Source organism: Macaca mulatta, chromosome 19 (genome assembly GCF_049350105.2).
Source record: "Macaca mulatta isolate MMU2019108-1 chromosome 19, T2T-MMU8v2.0, whole genome shotgun sequence".
NCBI classification, from domain to species: Eukaryota; Metazoa; Chordata; class Mammalia; order Primates; family Cercopithecidae; genus Macaca; species Macaca mulatta.
Window position 1 is genome coordinate 55,131,892 of NC_133424.1, and position 17,544 is coordinate 55,149,435.

At 44.6% G+C, this 17,544-nt stretch overlaps 1 pseudogene across 1 annotated transcript; it reads right to left on the bottom strand.

The window, feature by feature from the left end:
• Window positions 1-339: 339 nt before the first annotated feature.
• On the bottom strand, window positions 340-16,634 carry LOC114675611 (pregnancy-specific beta-1-glycoprotein 7-like; annotated as a pseudogene). Its single transcript, XR_013410717.1, has 6 exons — window positions 16,466-16,634; window positions 14,906-15,265; window positions 8,962-9,240; window positions 5,965-6,243; window positions 5,316-5,570; window positions 340-424 (listed from the first exon to the last, which is right to left on the bottom strand). The product of XR_013410717.1 is annotated as a pregnancy-specific beta-1-glycoprotein 7-like (transcript).
• Window positions 16,635-17,544: the final 910 nt, after the last annotated feature.

Sequence of the window (17,544 nt, forward strand, 5' to 3'; positions counted from 1 at the left end):
TTTGAGAAGTGGTTGAGCTTTATGGGAATAGAGAGAATTACACTATTGAGAGATGTGAAAAATAATGAAGAGGGTTTCACAATGTGAAATTGTGTTTCTCATTTAAATCTGAGAAACAAATGAGCAGAGGCTGGAGATAATTACGTCTAAAAGACAGTGGGGTACAGGGAGCATAAAGGCCAGGGAGAAAGGGAACTGCAAGAATTAATGCTGAGAAGCAGGAGTTTGGTGGAGGAAGAAGAAGATCCAGTCCCAGATACAGGCAAATAAGTCTCTTCCCTCTCCCAAGCATGGCAGTCAGCACTGCAGGAAACGGGACAAGAGAAAAGGCCATCATACCTGTCAGTCTTCCCGAAATACAGAAATGACATCATGGCTGCTATATTGGACTAACGCCATTATGGACGTCCTATTGTTGAACGAGCTGTCATAGAAAGAAAAGAAAAGAAGGAATGGAGGTGATGTTATTTTACGAGGGGGGGGAGCCTCAGGTACAAGCATGTAACATGAGGTACTCTATAACTGTTTCTTCAAGGAATACATTATTTCTGTTGGAAAGTTGATGGGAGATGATTATATTCTTGCAGTGTTTTTCCCCTCTCACCATGTTTCTAGGTTGGTGATCAGTCCTCTGTCAATTCTCTACTGCACTCAGATATTTCAGAAAACTTTCAGATGTGAGAAAGGCTGATTGCTATTTCTATGTCATTAGAACTTTAGACCTTTTCACCTTTTCATGTTTGCATCTTTTTCTCAGTGTCTCTGTGGTGGCAGCTATGAATGAGACTCTGCCAGGTCTCCATGGCAGGGACCTGATTGACAGAAGGCCCAGGTCAGTGCATTTCAAATACACCTCCTCCTTTGCACAGAAAGCTTCCTTCCCACAGGCTCCCAGCAAGGGCACGAAAGCAAGCCTAGTTCTCTGAGGCTCTCTTTAACTTTAATGGGTGGGTGGTTGGAGGATTTCCCATCAGCCTTGCAAAAACTCTCTTAGAACTGCATTGATACCTAAAACTTCTTTCTCTTTCTTTTACACAGGAGTCAGCTTTGCATAGGTGTCTGTGAGTTCTCTCATACTGCCTTCATGACTGCCCCACATTCCCTCACAGGTATCTTCCATGATAAATTACCTCATATGTCCAATCCCTTGCACTTAGCTTTTCTCCTTTCTCTCCCACAAGTAGTCAGTAACCATGTCCTAGTGTTTTATGCGGTACCTCTTTTTCTATATGTATATGGAAATAGGTATTGTTGAGGGGCATGTCCTATGTGCCAGGTCCTGTGCTAAATACTTTACCTGTACCTCATTTAATTCACACAGTAACACTGTCAGGTAGACATTATTTCCATTTTGCCAATGAAAAGACACAAGCTTAGAGTAGTGTAAAATCTCTCCTGGTGTCATATGGCTAGTAATAGGTGGATCTGAGATTTGATTCTAGAACTATTTGACCTCAAGGCTAATGATGTTGGTAGTAATATACCAGCTGACATTGGTTCATGTGTGTGTGGCATCTTGTTTCATTGACTGCATGAAACCGTTAAAAGAATGGTATGAAGCAAACTCTCTCATACTCAGGATATGAAAGAAGAACAAACTAAACCCAAGCACAGTGATGGAAGGACACAATACGGATTAGAGTGGATAAAAATAAAATGGTGAATGGAAAAAGAATAGAGGAAATTAATGAAACCAAAGTTGATTCTTCAAAGTAAAATCAACAAAATTAACGACCATTAACTAGACTAACTAAGAAAAAAAGAGAGAAGATTAAAATTGGTAAAATCAGAAATGAAAATGGAGTCCGAGCATGGTGGGTCATCTTTTAATCCTAGCACCTTGGAAGGTCACAAAGGGAGGATTTCTTGAGGCACGGTGTTTTGACCAGCATAGGTAACCTGGGGAGACCCCCCTCTACAAAATATTTAAAAACCAATTAGCTGGGCATGGAGGCATGCATCTGTAGTCCTAGTATCTTGGGAGGGTGAAGAAAGAGAATTGCTTGAGCCCAGGAGGTTGAGGCTGCAGTAAGCCATAATCACGCCACTGTATTTCAACTAGGGCTGGCCTACAACGTGAGAGCCTTTCTCTCTCTCTTAAAAAAAAAAAGAAAAAGAAAAAAGAAAATGAATTGAACTGATTACTACCATTTCTAATAAAATGATGATTATGAAAGTACTGTAAAAAATTGTATGCCAATAAATTGGATAACCTAGATGAAATAGACAAATTCTTAGAAATACACAAATATATGAATAGAATTATAATCAGCAATAAGATTGAATCAATAAAATCATTTGATGAAATTCAGTATTTTTTCATAATAAAAACATTCTAACTAAGAATGGAAGGAAACCACCTCAACATAAAGGCAATATGTGAGAAACCCAATGCTAACATCATACTCAATGGAGAAAGACTGAAAACTTTCCCTGTATGAACAGGAACAAGACAAAGATGCTGCTTTTGACACTTCTATTCAATGTAGTATTGAAAGGTCTAGTCAGAAACATTAGGCAAGAATTATTAAAAAGACATTCAAATTGGAAGAAAGGAGTAAAATTATTTCTGTTCGCAGATAACTTGAACTTATATGTAGAAAATCCTAAAGATGGAACAAACCTATTAGAATTAATAAATGAATTCAGTAATGTTGCACAATACAAAATCAACATTCAAACATCAGTTGTATTTCAACTCACTAACCATGAACAATCTGAAGGGAAATTAAGAAAAAAAATTTAATTTGTATTAATATCAAAAATAATAAAATAGGAATAAGTTTAACCAAAGAGGTGAAATATTTATACCTAAAATCCATAAAATATTGCTTAATGTTGATATCAATAAAATGAGAGACATTTTGTTTTCATAAATTAGAAGACTCACTATTGTTAGGAGGACAATGCCACCCAAAATGAGCTGCAGATTCAATACAATTCCTATCAGAATCTCAGTGACATTTTTGCAGTAAAAGAAAAATCCGTCCTAAAATTTATATTGAATCTTATGACTCTAAGAGACAAACAACATTGAAGAGGAAGAATGAGGCTGGAGGACTCACACTTCCTGATGTCAGCATTTACTGCAAAGCCCCAGTAACCAATACAGTGTGGTACTGGCATAAAGGAGAACTTAGAAATTAATAAGATAGAACAGAGAGCCCAGAAAGAAATACTTGCATATATGGCCAAATGATTTTCATCGAGTGTGCCAAGATCGTTCAATGGGAAAAGGACAGTCTTCTCACCAAATGATATTGGAAAAGCTGGATATCCCAAGGCAAGAATGAGTGGAACCTTTACCTAACATCATATACAAAAATTAACCCACAATTGATCAAAGATCTAAATGTAAGAGCAAAATCTACGCAACTCTTAGAAGAAAACAGGAGAAAAACTTCATGATATTGGATTTCACAATGATTTCTTGGTTGTAACAACAAAAGCATAGGCAACAAATAAAATGGATATATTGGACTTCATAGAAATCAAAACCTTTTATATATTGAAGAACATTATCAAGAAAGTAAAAAGGCAACCCATGAAATGAGAAAAATATTTGCAAATTATGTGTGATAAGAAATTAATTTCCAGAATACATGAAAAACTACAAGTCAACAACAGCAAACATCCAAAAACCCAGTTAAAAAATGAACAAAGGATTAAAATAGAGTTTTCTTCAAGGATTATATGAAAATATCCAATAAGCCCATGCAGAGTTCCTCAGAGTCATGAATACGTAGAGATATGCAAATTAAAACCACAATGTGACATCACCTCACACACTTTAGGATGGCTTTGATAAACAACAATGACAGCAACATAAAAAAACAAGTGTTTTGAAATAGATGGAAAAATTGGAGCTCTAGTGCATTACTGATGGGAATGGGAAATGTTATAGCCACTGTAAAAAGTGGTGTAGCTGTTTCTCAAAAAATTAAACAATAAATTACCATTCGATCCAGCAATTCCACTTCTGGACATACTGCCTATAGAATGGAAGGAAATTTGAACAAATATTTGCACATTGATGTTCAGAGAAGCATTACTCACAATAGCCAAAAAAAGGAAACAACAGAAAAGTCCATTGAAAGGTAAGTGGGTAGGCCAATGAGGTATATCTATACATCAAAATGTTATTCAACCTTAACAAAGAATAAAATTCCAATACATCGTGCAAAGTGGATGAACATTGAAGACATTATGCTAACTGAAATAAGCCAGACACGAAAGGATAATTATTCTATAATTCCATTTATAAAAGATAGAATAGCCAGTTACATAGAGACAGAAAGTAGAATGGTATGTGCTAAGGGATAGGGGGAGAGGAAGTGAGAGTTACTGTTTATAGGGTACAGAGGTTTAATATGGTAAAAGGAAAAAGTTCTGGAAATGGATAGTGTGATGGTTACACAACACTAAATTGCGCACGTAGAAATAGTTAATGATAAGTCTCATATTAGATATATATAAAGTGTCCTGGTAGTCTTACACTCTATAAATACACACTTTTTTCATTGCCCCTTTCCTGCCATGCAGAGCCCCAGAGGTGAATCTCCCTATATATTCAAGTGTGCATCACTCACTGTCCTCTGTGCTGTGTGCCACATGCAGTGCCCACAGCCTCATACAGCCGGTGACTTCAGAGCCAGGACACAGCTCAAGAGTCTGCCCCGAGGCTCCCTCCCTTCTTATTTCCCTGCAACCTAGGCTTCACTTCAACTGGCAGCTCGATTTAGCCGAATTCAGGACAGGTCACCAGGGCTCTTTCTCCACACATGCTGGTCTCACCCCAGGTGGAGTCAGGCAGGGCCAGTCACCAGAGAAGCCCGGAGCAGAGAAGGGAGCAGTCTGAGCTGCTCCTCCCTCATCCAAGTGGCTTCCTCCTCTCATTTGGGGGAAAAATGTGAGCTTGTTTCAAAACCTCAGATGTTCCTTGTAGCTCATGGAGTAGGTAAAAGAAAACAAAGACGTAGCGGACAGGGATATATTGGTGACAGCAAGAAACAACTTGATCTTGAGGACTCTCCTTCTTGTCCCTCTGTGAAGCCTCTTCCACCACACAGGGCTCAGGGCTGACAAAGCCCCCTCCCTACCTTTCCCAGGCTGGACACAAGGTCAACCATCAGAAAACAGAAAAACAAGGAGAAGAGAGTCTGTAGAGACAAATTGGGAGGGTTCAGGAGGAGAATTTAGGATTTGCTTCTGCCCATGGGACACAGGCTGGGAATAAAAATATTTTCCTGACTTCTCTGAAAGCCAGATAGACTCCACCTGAAACCCTATTGACAATGATGCAGGGATCCACTTACTCACGACTGTGATCCTCTTGAATGTGGAACGTTCGCTGCCAGTGGCTGAGTTACGAGCAGAGCAACCATAGAGCCCACTATGCTTTGTAGTAATTTGGGGGATAGAGAGCTTTTGTCCTGATTGCAGAAACTTCCCATTAATCGTCCAAGAATACTCTGCCGGTGGGTTAGAGTTCGCGAAGCAAGACAATTCGAGGGTATTTCCTGAACGGTAATAGTTAAATGGAGAGAAAATCCTGGGGACTTGTGGACCATCTGGAGTAAAGAGAATAAAGCCACAGGTGATGTCATCCGAGGGAAGGGGATGCTCCTGGTCTCTTAAAGGGACACAGTGTCCCTCTGAGTCAAGACACACCCCAAGGCCCAGCCAAACCACTTCTGTGTTCACTGAAATGAGGCCTGAGGTATTCACCTGTTCCTGCCATCACAGGTTGTAGACCCCAAGTCTCCCATGACAAGAGCAGCCCCTCCCCTTCTATTCTTGGTAAGGCTGTGCCTACCCAGGTTTCCCCAGGGCAGGGAGTCATGGCCAGCTCGGGTGTCCAGAAATAAAAGTGTCTGTATTTGGACTTGAGAGAGACTGAGATGCCTGGCCTCTGGTCATTTGAATTTTAGCTGGTGGCCTGGCCCACAGAGGAACCAAAGATACAAAGGGCATCCAGGGTGACTGGGTCACTGCAGATGCTACCAACTCGGTCCCATATTTCACATTCATAGGGTCCTGTGTCATTTCTTGTGACATTGGGTAGAATGAGGATCCTGGTTTTACCGGGTTACTTTAGCCTGGGACTGACCGGGAGGCTCTGGCCATTTACCCTCCACAAGTAGGTGTAGCCCTGAGTCTTAGGTTCACAGGTTAAGGCTACAACATTCTTATTCTCCATGGGGTTGAAGTTGTTGCTGGTGATGTAAGGTTTGGGCAGCTCCGCTGTGTGGATAACGGAGAGAAGTTTGTCCTGTGTGGCAGCTTTGATTCTTCCACAGGCATCCTTCAATCAGAGTTGGCATCTCCCACCTCTCAGCCCACCCGAGTCCTTGAGTCAATAGCTGGTGTGTGTGTCACAAGACAGATGCATGATGATCTAAGGGCTCAAAGACTGTGAGGCCACCTGCTCTGTCTTAGGGAAGCACAGACTTTCTCAAGTGTGAATTGATCAGCAGTGTTGGGTCATGGACAGACACGTGAGTGGGAGTCACAGCCCCTGGTACCCCTCCCAGTCCCTCTCTAATCAACTGACTGGCTGGTTCACCTTGGGTTCCTTACCTGGAATGTGCAACTGCTGGGCCCCTTCCATATTCCATCTTACTTTGCCCCCTTAGATGTGATTTCTCTGCAGCTTCCATTTCCAAGGACATTCTAGAGATGAGTAATAATGGGACTTCCCATTGTCCTGAAACCCTGAAGATACTGAGCAGCCTGGCCTGGGACTGGATGTTTCAGCAGAAAGAAGACAGGGGAGACCAGAGTCAAGCCTGAAGGTCAGTTCAGTCACCAGGCAGTGGAGGCACAAGGTGGGGCAGTTTTTTGCAGGTGTTTCATGATGACTTACTTGAGCCAGTGACCTCCAAAGATAGAGCAAAGTGCAAGAAATGATCTAGAAAGAGTGAAGGGGACAGGCAAGAGCTGGTGTCTTTGGAACAGAATCATATTCCCTGTTCTGGGTCCTTTAAATTTCCTCTCCTTCTGCAGAGGGCAGGTGAGGACTATGTGGATCTTTCCAGAAATACATGTGGACATTTGCAAATGCAGAACTGACTGGTGGAAAGAGTGGGAATGAACTGCGGGAAATCTGGTCCTCATGGACCATGTGTGTTTGATGGATATGAGACAAATTCGGGGAGAATTTTTGCAAATATTTTCTTTCATTGGACACTCTACTCTCTGATTCCATGGGTTTGACTACTCTAGGGACCTCATGTAAGTGAATTCCAGAATGAATCTGAGAAGAGACTGCTGGTTGCCAGGAGCTGGGAGTGGGGAGAATCAGAAGTTTTTCATGTGAGTGCAGTTTCAGTTATGCCAGATGGGGAGGTTCTAGAGATCTGCTGTAGAGCTGGATGCCTATAGTTCACACAGACTGAGTATTTCTTATGCATAAGACTTAGGATAAAAAGTGTTTTGGATTTCTGACATTTTTTCATTCTGAACTATTTGTCATATACTTGCTGGTTTAGCATCCCAAATCTGAAAGATTCAAAATCTAAAATGCTCCAGTGAGCATTTCTTATCAGCATCAGATTCGTACGTCAAAGTGGGAGGTGATACGCCAAATACATTCTTGCTCCCCTCCTTTTTTTTTCTCTCATCACGTTTCCAGCTTGGTGATTAGTTTTTGATCAATTCCATACTGGCCATGCTGCGCTTGTATATTTTTGAAGGCTTCGGGATATGAGAGAGGCAGATTGCTATTTTCTATGTCATCAAAATTTTGGGCCTTTTCACGGTTGCATCTTTTTCTCAGTGTCTCTGTTGTGGCAGTCATTAATAAGAGCCTGTCAGGTCAGATTTAGGACAGATTTTTGTAATTCTGCAAAAAGTGTTACTGGGATTCTGGTAGTGGTTGCGTTGATTCTGCAGCTCACTTTGGTTAGCATTGTCTTGCTAACAATATTGATTCTTCCAATCCGTGAGAATGAAATGTCTTTCCATATATTGATGTCGTCTTTAGTTTCTTTCAGTAATGTTTTGGAGTTTTCAGGGTATAACCCTTTGACGTTTTTGGTTAAACTTATTCCAAAATATTTTGTTCCTTTTGATGTTAATGTGAATGGAAATTCTTTTCTTAATTTCCTTTCAGATTGTTCACTGTTACTGTATAGTCTAAAGAATGAACTAGAAAGAGTGAAGGGGACAGGCAAAAGCTGGTGGTTTTGAAGCAGAAACATATTCCCTGTCCTGGGTTTTGATTTTCCCTCTCCCTTTGCAGAGGGCAAGTGGCTCTTCCCTGATAGCCAGATAGACTTCACTGGAAAACATGCTGCCAAAGTTCCAGGGATCCACTTGCCAGGGACTATGATCCTCTTGATTATGAGATTTGTTCCACAAGTGGCTGAGTTATGGATGAAACAGACATAAACCCCTGTATATGTTTTAGTGATTTGGGAGATAAAAAACACTTGTGCTGATTGCTGGAACTTCCCATCAATCAGCCAAGAATGCTCTGCCAGTGGGTGAGAGTCTGCGAGGCAGGAGAGCTTGAGGACTTCCCCTGTGTGCTAATAGGTGTATGAAGAAGAAATGGTGGGGGCATCCAGACCATCTGGAGCAAAGAGAATAAAGTCACAGGTGATGTTGTCAGAGGGAAGGGAAAATCCTGGTCTGTGGAAGGGCCACAGTGACCCTCTGAGCTAAGTCACAACACTGAAGTCCCAGCCAAATCCCTGCTGTGTTCACTGATCTGGAGCCTGAGACATTCACCTATTTCTCCCAACATAACCTGTGGACCCTGAGCCTCCCTTGACAGAAGCAGCCTCTTCTGTCCAATTCTTGATCAAACCTAAGCCTACTCTTAGTAGTCATGGCCAGCTTTGATGTCCAGGGATAAAGGTCTCTGTACTTGGACCTGAGAGGGACTGGGAGGCCTGGTCTCTGGCCATGTGTATTTGGGATGGCAGCCTGGCTCACAAAGGAACAGAAGATACTCACAGAGGAGATTCAGGGTGACTGGGTCGCTGCGGCTGGAACTCACTGGGTTCTTCATTTCACATTCATAGGGTCCTGCAATATCCTTTGTGACACCATATAGCATGAGGATCCTGTTGTTTTCGCACAGCTGCCACGGGCGACTGATAGGGAGGCTCTGACCATTTATCCACCACAGGTAGCTTACATCCTGAGTGTCAGGATCACAGGATAAGGTCACAGTCTCCGTGCCCTCCCTGGGGTTTAAGTTGCTGCTGGAGATGTAGGGCTTGGGAGTCTCCACTGTGCAGATAACAGAGAGAAGATTGCCCTGTGTGGTACCTTTGATTCCTCCAAAGAAATTTTTCAATCAGAGATGGCATTTCCCACTTCTCAGCCCACCCAAGTCCTTAAAAGCCCATGGCAGGTGTGTGTGTTACAAGACAGATGCATGGCAATCTGAGGGCTCAGAGACTCTGAGGCTGCCTTCTGTATGTGGGAGAAGCACAGACTTTCTCAAGTGTGAATTGAGCAGCAGCATTCGGTCATGGAAAGACACAGGATCAGCAGTCACAGCCCCTGGTGCCTCTCTGAGTCCTTCCCTCTCTAACTGCCTGCCTGGCCCACCCCGTAGTCCTCACCTGGAGCATGCAGTGCTGGAATCTTCTTAGTTTCAGTTTTCTTTGCCCCCCAAGGTATATTTTCTCTGCGGCTTCCCTTTCAAGGACATCCTAGAGATGGATGATGGAACTTCCCATTGTCCTTAAACCATTTGTGTACTGGGAAGCCTGGCCTGGGACTGGGTACTTCAGTAGAAATAACACAGGGGAGAGCAGTGTCAAGCCTGGAAGTCAGTTCAGTCATCAGGCAGTGGAGCCACAAGGTGGGGCAGTTTTCCCAGCTGTCTCATAGTGACTGACTTGAGCCAGTGACCTCTAAAGATAGAGCACAGTCCAAGGAATGACCTACAAAGAGTCCAAGGAATGACCTACAGTCCAAGGAATTACCTACAAAGAGCAACAGCTGATAGATTTGGACCAAGACCATGTTCCCTGTTTTGTGTTCATGATGTTCCCTTCCCCCTGTAGAGGGCAGGTGAGGACCATGTGGATCTTTCTAGAAATACATGTGGATGTTTGCAAATGCAGAACTGACTGGTGGAAAGGGCAAACATGAACAGATGATGGAAGTCTGGCCCTCACGGACCATTTGTGTTTGGTGACTATTAGACTAATATTTGGGAAGAAGTCTTGCAGATACTTTCTCTCATTAGACATTCTACTCTCTGATTCTATGAGTTTGACTACTCTATACATCTCATCTCAGTGGATTCCAGAGTGAATCGGAGAGTAGAATAGTGGTTTCCAGGAGCTGGGTTAGGGAGAATAGGGCATTTTTCCGGAGGTGTGCACTTTCAGTTATGCAGGATGAGGAGGATCTAGAGATCTCCTGTACAGCTTCATGCCTATAGTTCATGCAGACAAAGTGTTCATCATGCAGAAAGCTTAAAACCAGGTGTTTTGGATTTCTAACTTTTTTTTTCTTATTTTGGAATATTTGCAGTAGATGTACTGGGTTAGCATCCCAAATCTGAAAAATTTAAAATCCAAAATGCTCCAGAGAGCACTTCTTTTTAGCATCACATCAGTGGTCAGAAGTGTTGGATTTGGGAGCATTTCAGATTTTGAATTTCCGGTTTTGGGATGCTCAATTTGTAATACTGTAATTTTCCCATAAAAAGTTGTCAGGAGTTTAGACATTATGTTATGTTCTTACTCTAGTAACAAAACCAAAAATGTTTGGAGGACACATTAAAATGTTGTCATAAGTGGAAATTTTTACTGATGGTCCAAACATCTAAGATCAATTGCTATTAGTACTATTTCTCATGATACCCAATTAAGATTTAGGTGTGGGATGAATTCCAGCAGGATCACATTATGCTCAAAGAAAGATGCCAAAGGTGATTTGAAATTAGCAAGTCCTTAAGTAGAGAGAGTGCCGTTAAAAGGACAGAACTGGTCAGTGTGTCAATTACATAAAGGGAGGAATGATGCAGAATTAAAAGAAGTGATGAGTGTTATGTTAGTAAATATAGAAAGAATTCCCTGTTTCTAATTTCTCTGCAGAGTTAGGAAAAATGGAGAAGAGCCCAAAACAGGTTTGTGAAGTGCTTTCTTCATTTTCTCTTAACCTCAGGAAATACAACTAGGGTTTAGGTTTCTGTGAATTAGAAAGAGTCTAAGTGAGACGCCAATGGCTCATGTGTCCCCCACAAGAAGAACCCCAACTTATGAAAATGGCATCATCGGGAGGAAACAACTGTACGTGGCACAGGCAGTAAAACCATCAGAGAGCACCCCCTGGCCACCTCTAACAGGTCCCCGAAACCACCAGTATTCCCATTACGTGTATGTTACAGCCTTGGTAGTCGTCCCACAACTACAAAATTTTAAAAATTGCTATTGCCAACACAAAATATTAAATATGAAGTAGAATATGTTGTTCCACTTTCCCCCCAACCCCCACTCTTTTTGAACTTTCCTGTTTCAGTTTTAGAAGTTTCTCTTGACACATCCTCAAGCTAGGGATTCTTTCCTCAGCTATGTGCAGTCTACCAGTAAGCATCAAAAGCATTCTTCATTTCTCTAACAGCTTTTTGTTGTTTTTTTGTTTTGTTTTGTTTTTCTGAGACAGTCTCGCTCTGTTGCCCAGGCTGGAGTGCACTAGCACGAATTGGCTCACTGTAAGCTACACCTCCTGGGTTCATGCTATTCTCCTGCCTCAGCCTCCCGTGTAGTTGGGACTACAGGCGCCCACCACCATGCCTGGCTAATTTGTTTGTATTTTTAGTAGAGACGAGGTTTCACCGTGTTTGCCAGGATGGTCTCGATCTCCTGACCTCGTGATCCGCCTGCCTCAGACTCCCAAAGTGCCGGGATTACAGGCGTGAGCCACTGTGCCCGGCCATCTCTGAGGGATTTTAACGAGTTGTTGACTTTTGAGTTTGTTCAGCTGTTTACTTACTGATAGAATCAAGTGAGAAATTTCAAGTTTGTTATATGCCTGACAGGAAACCAGAAGTCTCTAGGAAGTGACTGGAGAATATGAGCTTCATAGTAAGTGGAGGATGGAGTTACGAGTGAAATGGGTGAAATCAGCCCATGGGCTTTGGAGACTGCAGGCCTGTCCAGCCTCTGACACCCTGGTGAGTCAGTGCAAAGATTACAACAGTGACAGCAAACTAGCATGGCTGACTCCATCTGGCATCGAGTCTCAGGCTGGCTGTTCTCACTCATTCCTGGACATAGGCCAGGCTAACCATGGGAGGAATTTAGTTTATGGTTTAACTTTGAAGCAAGAATGATAATAGTTCCTTCATAAGACTAATACCCTTCTTTTGCCCAGGGATTGCCTTTGTAAAACTGGTGAAAGACCATGAGACTAAGATTATTGGAGGGAACTGAATTCTGCTAAAATGTAGGCACAGTTTCTATACTCCCTTACTGGTCAAATATCATTTGGCCAGAGTGTACAGAATTTGTAACTAACTGCTGCTATAGATAACATCACTATTGTAGAACCTGAGATTGGTCTTTTGAGATGTTTCTCATTCTTTGCATTCTGGCAGCTGGCTGATCTCATCCATACCCGTGACTAATGGCTCAGCCTGGCACATGGTCCCCACCTAGAGGTGGATTCAAGCACAAACAGATCATTTCCCTCCGCCCGCATGATTCCATCCCCAAACAGTCAGCAGTACCCATTTTTTAGTCCTGTGCCCCTGAAACTATCCTTGAAAATCTCTAACCCCTGATCCACTAGGGAGGCTGATTTGAGTAATAATAAACCTCCATACTCCTGTTTGGCAGACTTGGAGTCATTAAAATTTTTCTTTACTGCAAGTCACCATCGGGATAAATTGGTTTTCTTTGTGCAGGAGACCAGAAGAACTTGTTTGGGAATTATAAGAATGGATGGAGGAGCTGCCTATCCCTGTCCCACGGTCTTGTCCACAGATCAGCCTCACAAAGGGAAACAGCCCTGGATGGGGATACAGTGGAAGCTTATTCTCTTAGTGACCTGGGGACATTGGCTTGAGATGAAGCCTGGCAGGAGTGGCAACTCCAGGTGATTTCTGTGCCTTTCCTATTTCCTGGGAGGTGGTCCAGGCCACAGTGTTAGCAGGAAGGGAACAGTCAGCCTAGTTAGAGGGAGTGTCTGGGGAAGGGCTAGGGGTGGAGGAAGAAGCTGTGCAGGACAGGGCTTGCCAGGTAGAATGAAGTGGGAGGAAGATGAGGGACCAGAGAAGCAGAGAGAGGCAGAGACAGCACGGCAGTGAACAGTGGGGGCTACAGTGACTTCAGAGACTGCAGGGACCAGGTACCCCCATTTCCACAGTACAGGACCAGGGAGCCCTCAAAACCCTCCAGTGGCCAAAGAGCTTCCGAGTTACACATGAGGTGGGGTTGCTTTAGGGACAAGAGGTAGTGGAGGGATGAAACATGGGTGTCAGCCTCTGACGGACAAGGGACAGGTGTGGCTAGAATTCCTAGGATTCTGCATTCAAGATCCAGTCTCTAAAGAGGTTATGGATCATTCATTTTTTCATTCAATTCCTTCATTGGTTACGTGAGAGCACCTGAGGGTGTGTCTCTCACTGGGCCTGTGCTGGTGCGGGGTGTGAGTGGTGAAAACAAACAAGGTCTTCTCCTTTATCCTGTCATGCCAGTGACATGGACACTTTGGGAAACACAGGATTTCAGGTTCAGTGATAGGGGTTAAGATCTGAACGGGAGGCCTGAACATTTTTTGCACTGACTCTAATGGTTGAGGCAGGTGATTTAGTTCTGGAGAACAGACTAATCAGCTGAGCATTTGATCTCCTTCCTCTGAGGTTTGGATGCCTAAGAAGAGAGGATTTGAGCCAAAAAATAAGCCCTCACTTCTGGTGGAGGAGAGGATTGGCCTGTGACTGCCGACCGACCTCATGTGACCCTGATCTGCCTTTTGTGTTTGTGTGATTCTGGTTCAGTGACTGTGCCTTCCTGTGCCTCAGTTTTCTCTCAGTCAAATAAGCTAAATGGCAAATGGACTGTGGCTTTTCAGCTATCTGTGAATAAATTGTAAATTCTTCACAGTCACGTGACCTAATGCTTGGCACAGTGGAGGTGTTCACACAAACAGCATTTATTATTATTCACTTCCATGAGAGAGCACCTTTAGGTCAGATCCCTGTGGACAAGCTGCTGCCAGGTACATTTTCTCTCTTCTGTTTCTGCTTCTGGGGACATTAGAGTTTCTATGGAGTGTCCTAAGCCTCACAAGGCAGTTGGCTGATGGTCTACAAAGCTTGTCTTTCTGTCCTCTCCACTCTGAGTGTCAGGTGAAGAAAGCCCTGTCCTTGCCCAGATGAGGCTCTGAGGGCTGAGCCCTGGCTGGTGAGCAGCTCCAGGAGACACAGTCCTCAGACAGCTGGTGAATCCCCGGTGGCAGTAAGCCCTGCCACAACCCAGGCCTGGCACAGGCTCCTCAGCTTTATCTGGAATAAGGACTTAGGAACGGGGTCTAGGGTTGAGGCTTCTTGGGCTGAGCTTCTCTGAGAGTATCTCTGGGGGCCTCTTAGGCAAAGCCCTGCTCAGTTCTCCAGGGTCTTTCTCAGGGTCAAGTTTATGAAGAGGACATGAGGTGCTTGGCTGAGGCTGATCTCCTCCTGCTGAGCACCCCCCACCCCATCAGACTGTCCTTCCTGTGCAGCAAGTGTCTGCAGGGTCTGGAGGCAGGAAAGGAATTCTGATCTGTTGTGGTTTGTCTCCTCTGTGTGTGTCCTACACTAAATGCCAAAACCCCAACATGGGACATAATGCAGAGAGGGACATAGGCACAGTCTAGGCCTGATAATCCTATGTGTGCAAAGTAGAAACGACCCCGCCCCCCCAACACCCAGGGATCATGTGGAATCACTCACGGTACAAGGTGAAATGTACAGTTACTCCTTTAGTCTCCTCCATTCGATTCATGATTTTTACGGTGTAGGATCCTGTGTCCTGCTTGGTGACATTCCGGATCAGCAGGGATCCATTGGAATATAGTGTTTCTCTTCCACTGTATGCATACCCAAATATAATTCTTTCAGTGTCTATTGTATATGCTGTAATGAATTGGTGGAAGTCCATTATTTGCCCTTTGTACCAGACAAAGGCAGCAACTTTCTGGGGCAAATTGCGGACAAGTAGAAGAACATCCTTCCCCTCAGAAACTTTGGTAGGCTGAGCTTCAATCATGACTTGGGCAGTGGTGGGCGTGTTCCACAAGATTAAAAATGATGCTAGGAGGTGGAGAGAGCATCAGTCAATATTGAGACCTATGTATTGGGGTGAAAACATGGGGCCCTGGGACCTGAGACGATCTCTTCAATCATCAGCCTTGAAGACACACACACACACAAACACACACACCCCTTTTTTGTGTGTGTGCTTGTGTGTTTGTGTCCTACTGTTCCACTGGGTCAAGGTCAGCTGCACGACCCCCATTCCTTCAACCCTTCTGACCTCTGCATTTTTCTCTTTGGAATCCTCTTCCAAGAGGTCTGCATGGCTCCCTCCACACTGCCCACAGGTCCTGCTCACATCAGGGCATCCTTAGACTTCTTTCCTGACACCTCCTTCAGAGACCCTGGGTCTTCTATTTCTGACCTTTCCCTGCTCTGCTCCCTCCGGAGCTCTTGTCAACACCCAACCTCACATTCCAGATCTCTTTGCATGTCTGCCTTCCTGCCCATGAGAGCATGAGCTCCGTGAGGACAGGGACATTTGTGATCTGGGTTGTACCCCTGTGCCTGGGACAGGCTGCAGACTCCTGTAGATGTGAGAGTTCCAAGGACCCTCTATGCCCGGGGTGTTTTTATTTTCTTTACCCAATGGTTGAGGTTTTTTGCTGAGGACAGTGTTTAATGCCCTGCTTATATTTTCATTTGAAGTGTCATCTGATAATAGTTATTATCATTTTTCAAAATGTGGTGGCCAGTGATGATTAACCAGGAAAACAGAACACTTGAATTTTCCTACCTCTTACCAATTCCAGTTCAATGTGATTTTCCTGTTTTGACCCCTGTTCCTCTGTGTTATATTTTCCCCTATCCAGGCTCCAACAGAGCCTTCTTTCCTCTATTTTTTTTTTTTTTTTGAGACAGAGTCTCATACTGTTGCCCAGGCTGGCATGCAGTGGCACAATCTCCGCTCACTGCAACCACTGCCTCCCGGGTTCATGCAATTCTCCTGCCTCAGCCTCTCAAGTAGCTGGGATTACAGGAGCACACCACCACACCTGGCTAATTTTTTATATTTTTAGTAGAGACAGGGCTGCACTTTGTTGACCAGACGGTCTTGAACTCCTGACTTCATGATCCACCCACCTCAGCCTCCTAAAGTGCTGACTTTTATTTTTTAGAACCCCATCCTCTCCAGGAAACCCCATCCAATCATTCTGCTTCCTCCTCCTGTCCTCTCCGAGGAACTTTTCTACTCACCTGTGAGCAGGAGCTCCTTCCAGGTGATGTGTAGTGTGTAGGGAGGGGCTGAGAGGGGCCCCGTGGTCTGTGCTGCCTGCATGTTCTCCTCTGTGGAGATGAGCCTGGGATCCAGAAACTTTCTGAGCACAGCTGTCAGCTGTGCTGTCCTACCTCCCTCTGTGCTGAACCTCTTACCGGGGCAGGAGCACTTCTCAGGCTCATGGGCGGCATCTATGCCCAGGACACGTCTCTGTCCCCTCCCCTCTCAGTCCTGCCTCCTTGTCCCTCCTTCTCTTTTTCCTTTTCTCTGTGTGTCAGGTCCCTGGGAATTGTGGAGGCCTCTGCCTTTTTCAGCAGTGATTCTGTCACCAAACCTCAACACACACTATGTGCAGAAACACAAACACACACAAGAAAGAGACACTCACAGACACACACGGTCACACACATACCCTGTAGGTTGGACAAGCACAGTCCTGGGTCTCAGCCTTATGCTGTCCCCATGGCTCTCGGTCGGGTGCACATTCATGCCCTTTGCCCTCTTTCATCCTCATCTGGCTCTCCCCTTCAGTGCAGGAGGCTGGACCTGTACCAGGTCCCTGTTACAGTGACACCCCATTGTGCTGTGGGTGAGTTGTGTGTCGCCTGGTGAGAGGGACCCTTCCTTTCTCTAATTGTGTCTAGCTTGGCTGCAGCTTCCAAGGATGGATATTCAGGACCTGGGTGTCCCAGAGGAGACTGTCCTTCCTGGAGGTGTGCAGGGTGAGTCTCTCATGCCTCTTGGGAGGAGAGGCCTGTGCTGGTTGCTCAGTGGGGGCTGTGAGTCCCATGGTCAAAGGACAGTTCTCAGTCACTCTATTGCTCCCTGGGGACTGGCGGTTGAGCTGGGGCTCAGGGTTTCTCCTTTCTTCCTGACCATCTTTGGTGTCCTCTCTTCTCTGCCCAGCTGATTGTACTGTGGTCACCACACCTTCCCCGTGGTGGTGCAGGAGGAAGTGGGGAGTTACCCAGGAATCCCAAGGAACATGGCTCCTTGAGATACAGGAAGGGGAGCCTGGGACAGAGCAGGGGCTCAGAGCTGGAGAGATTCATCCCAA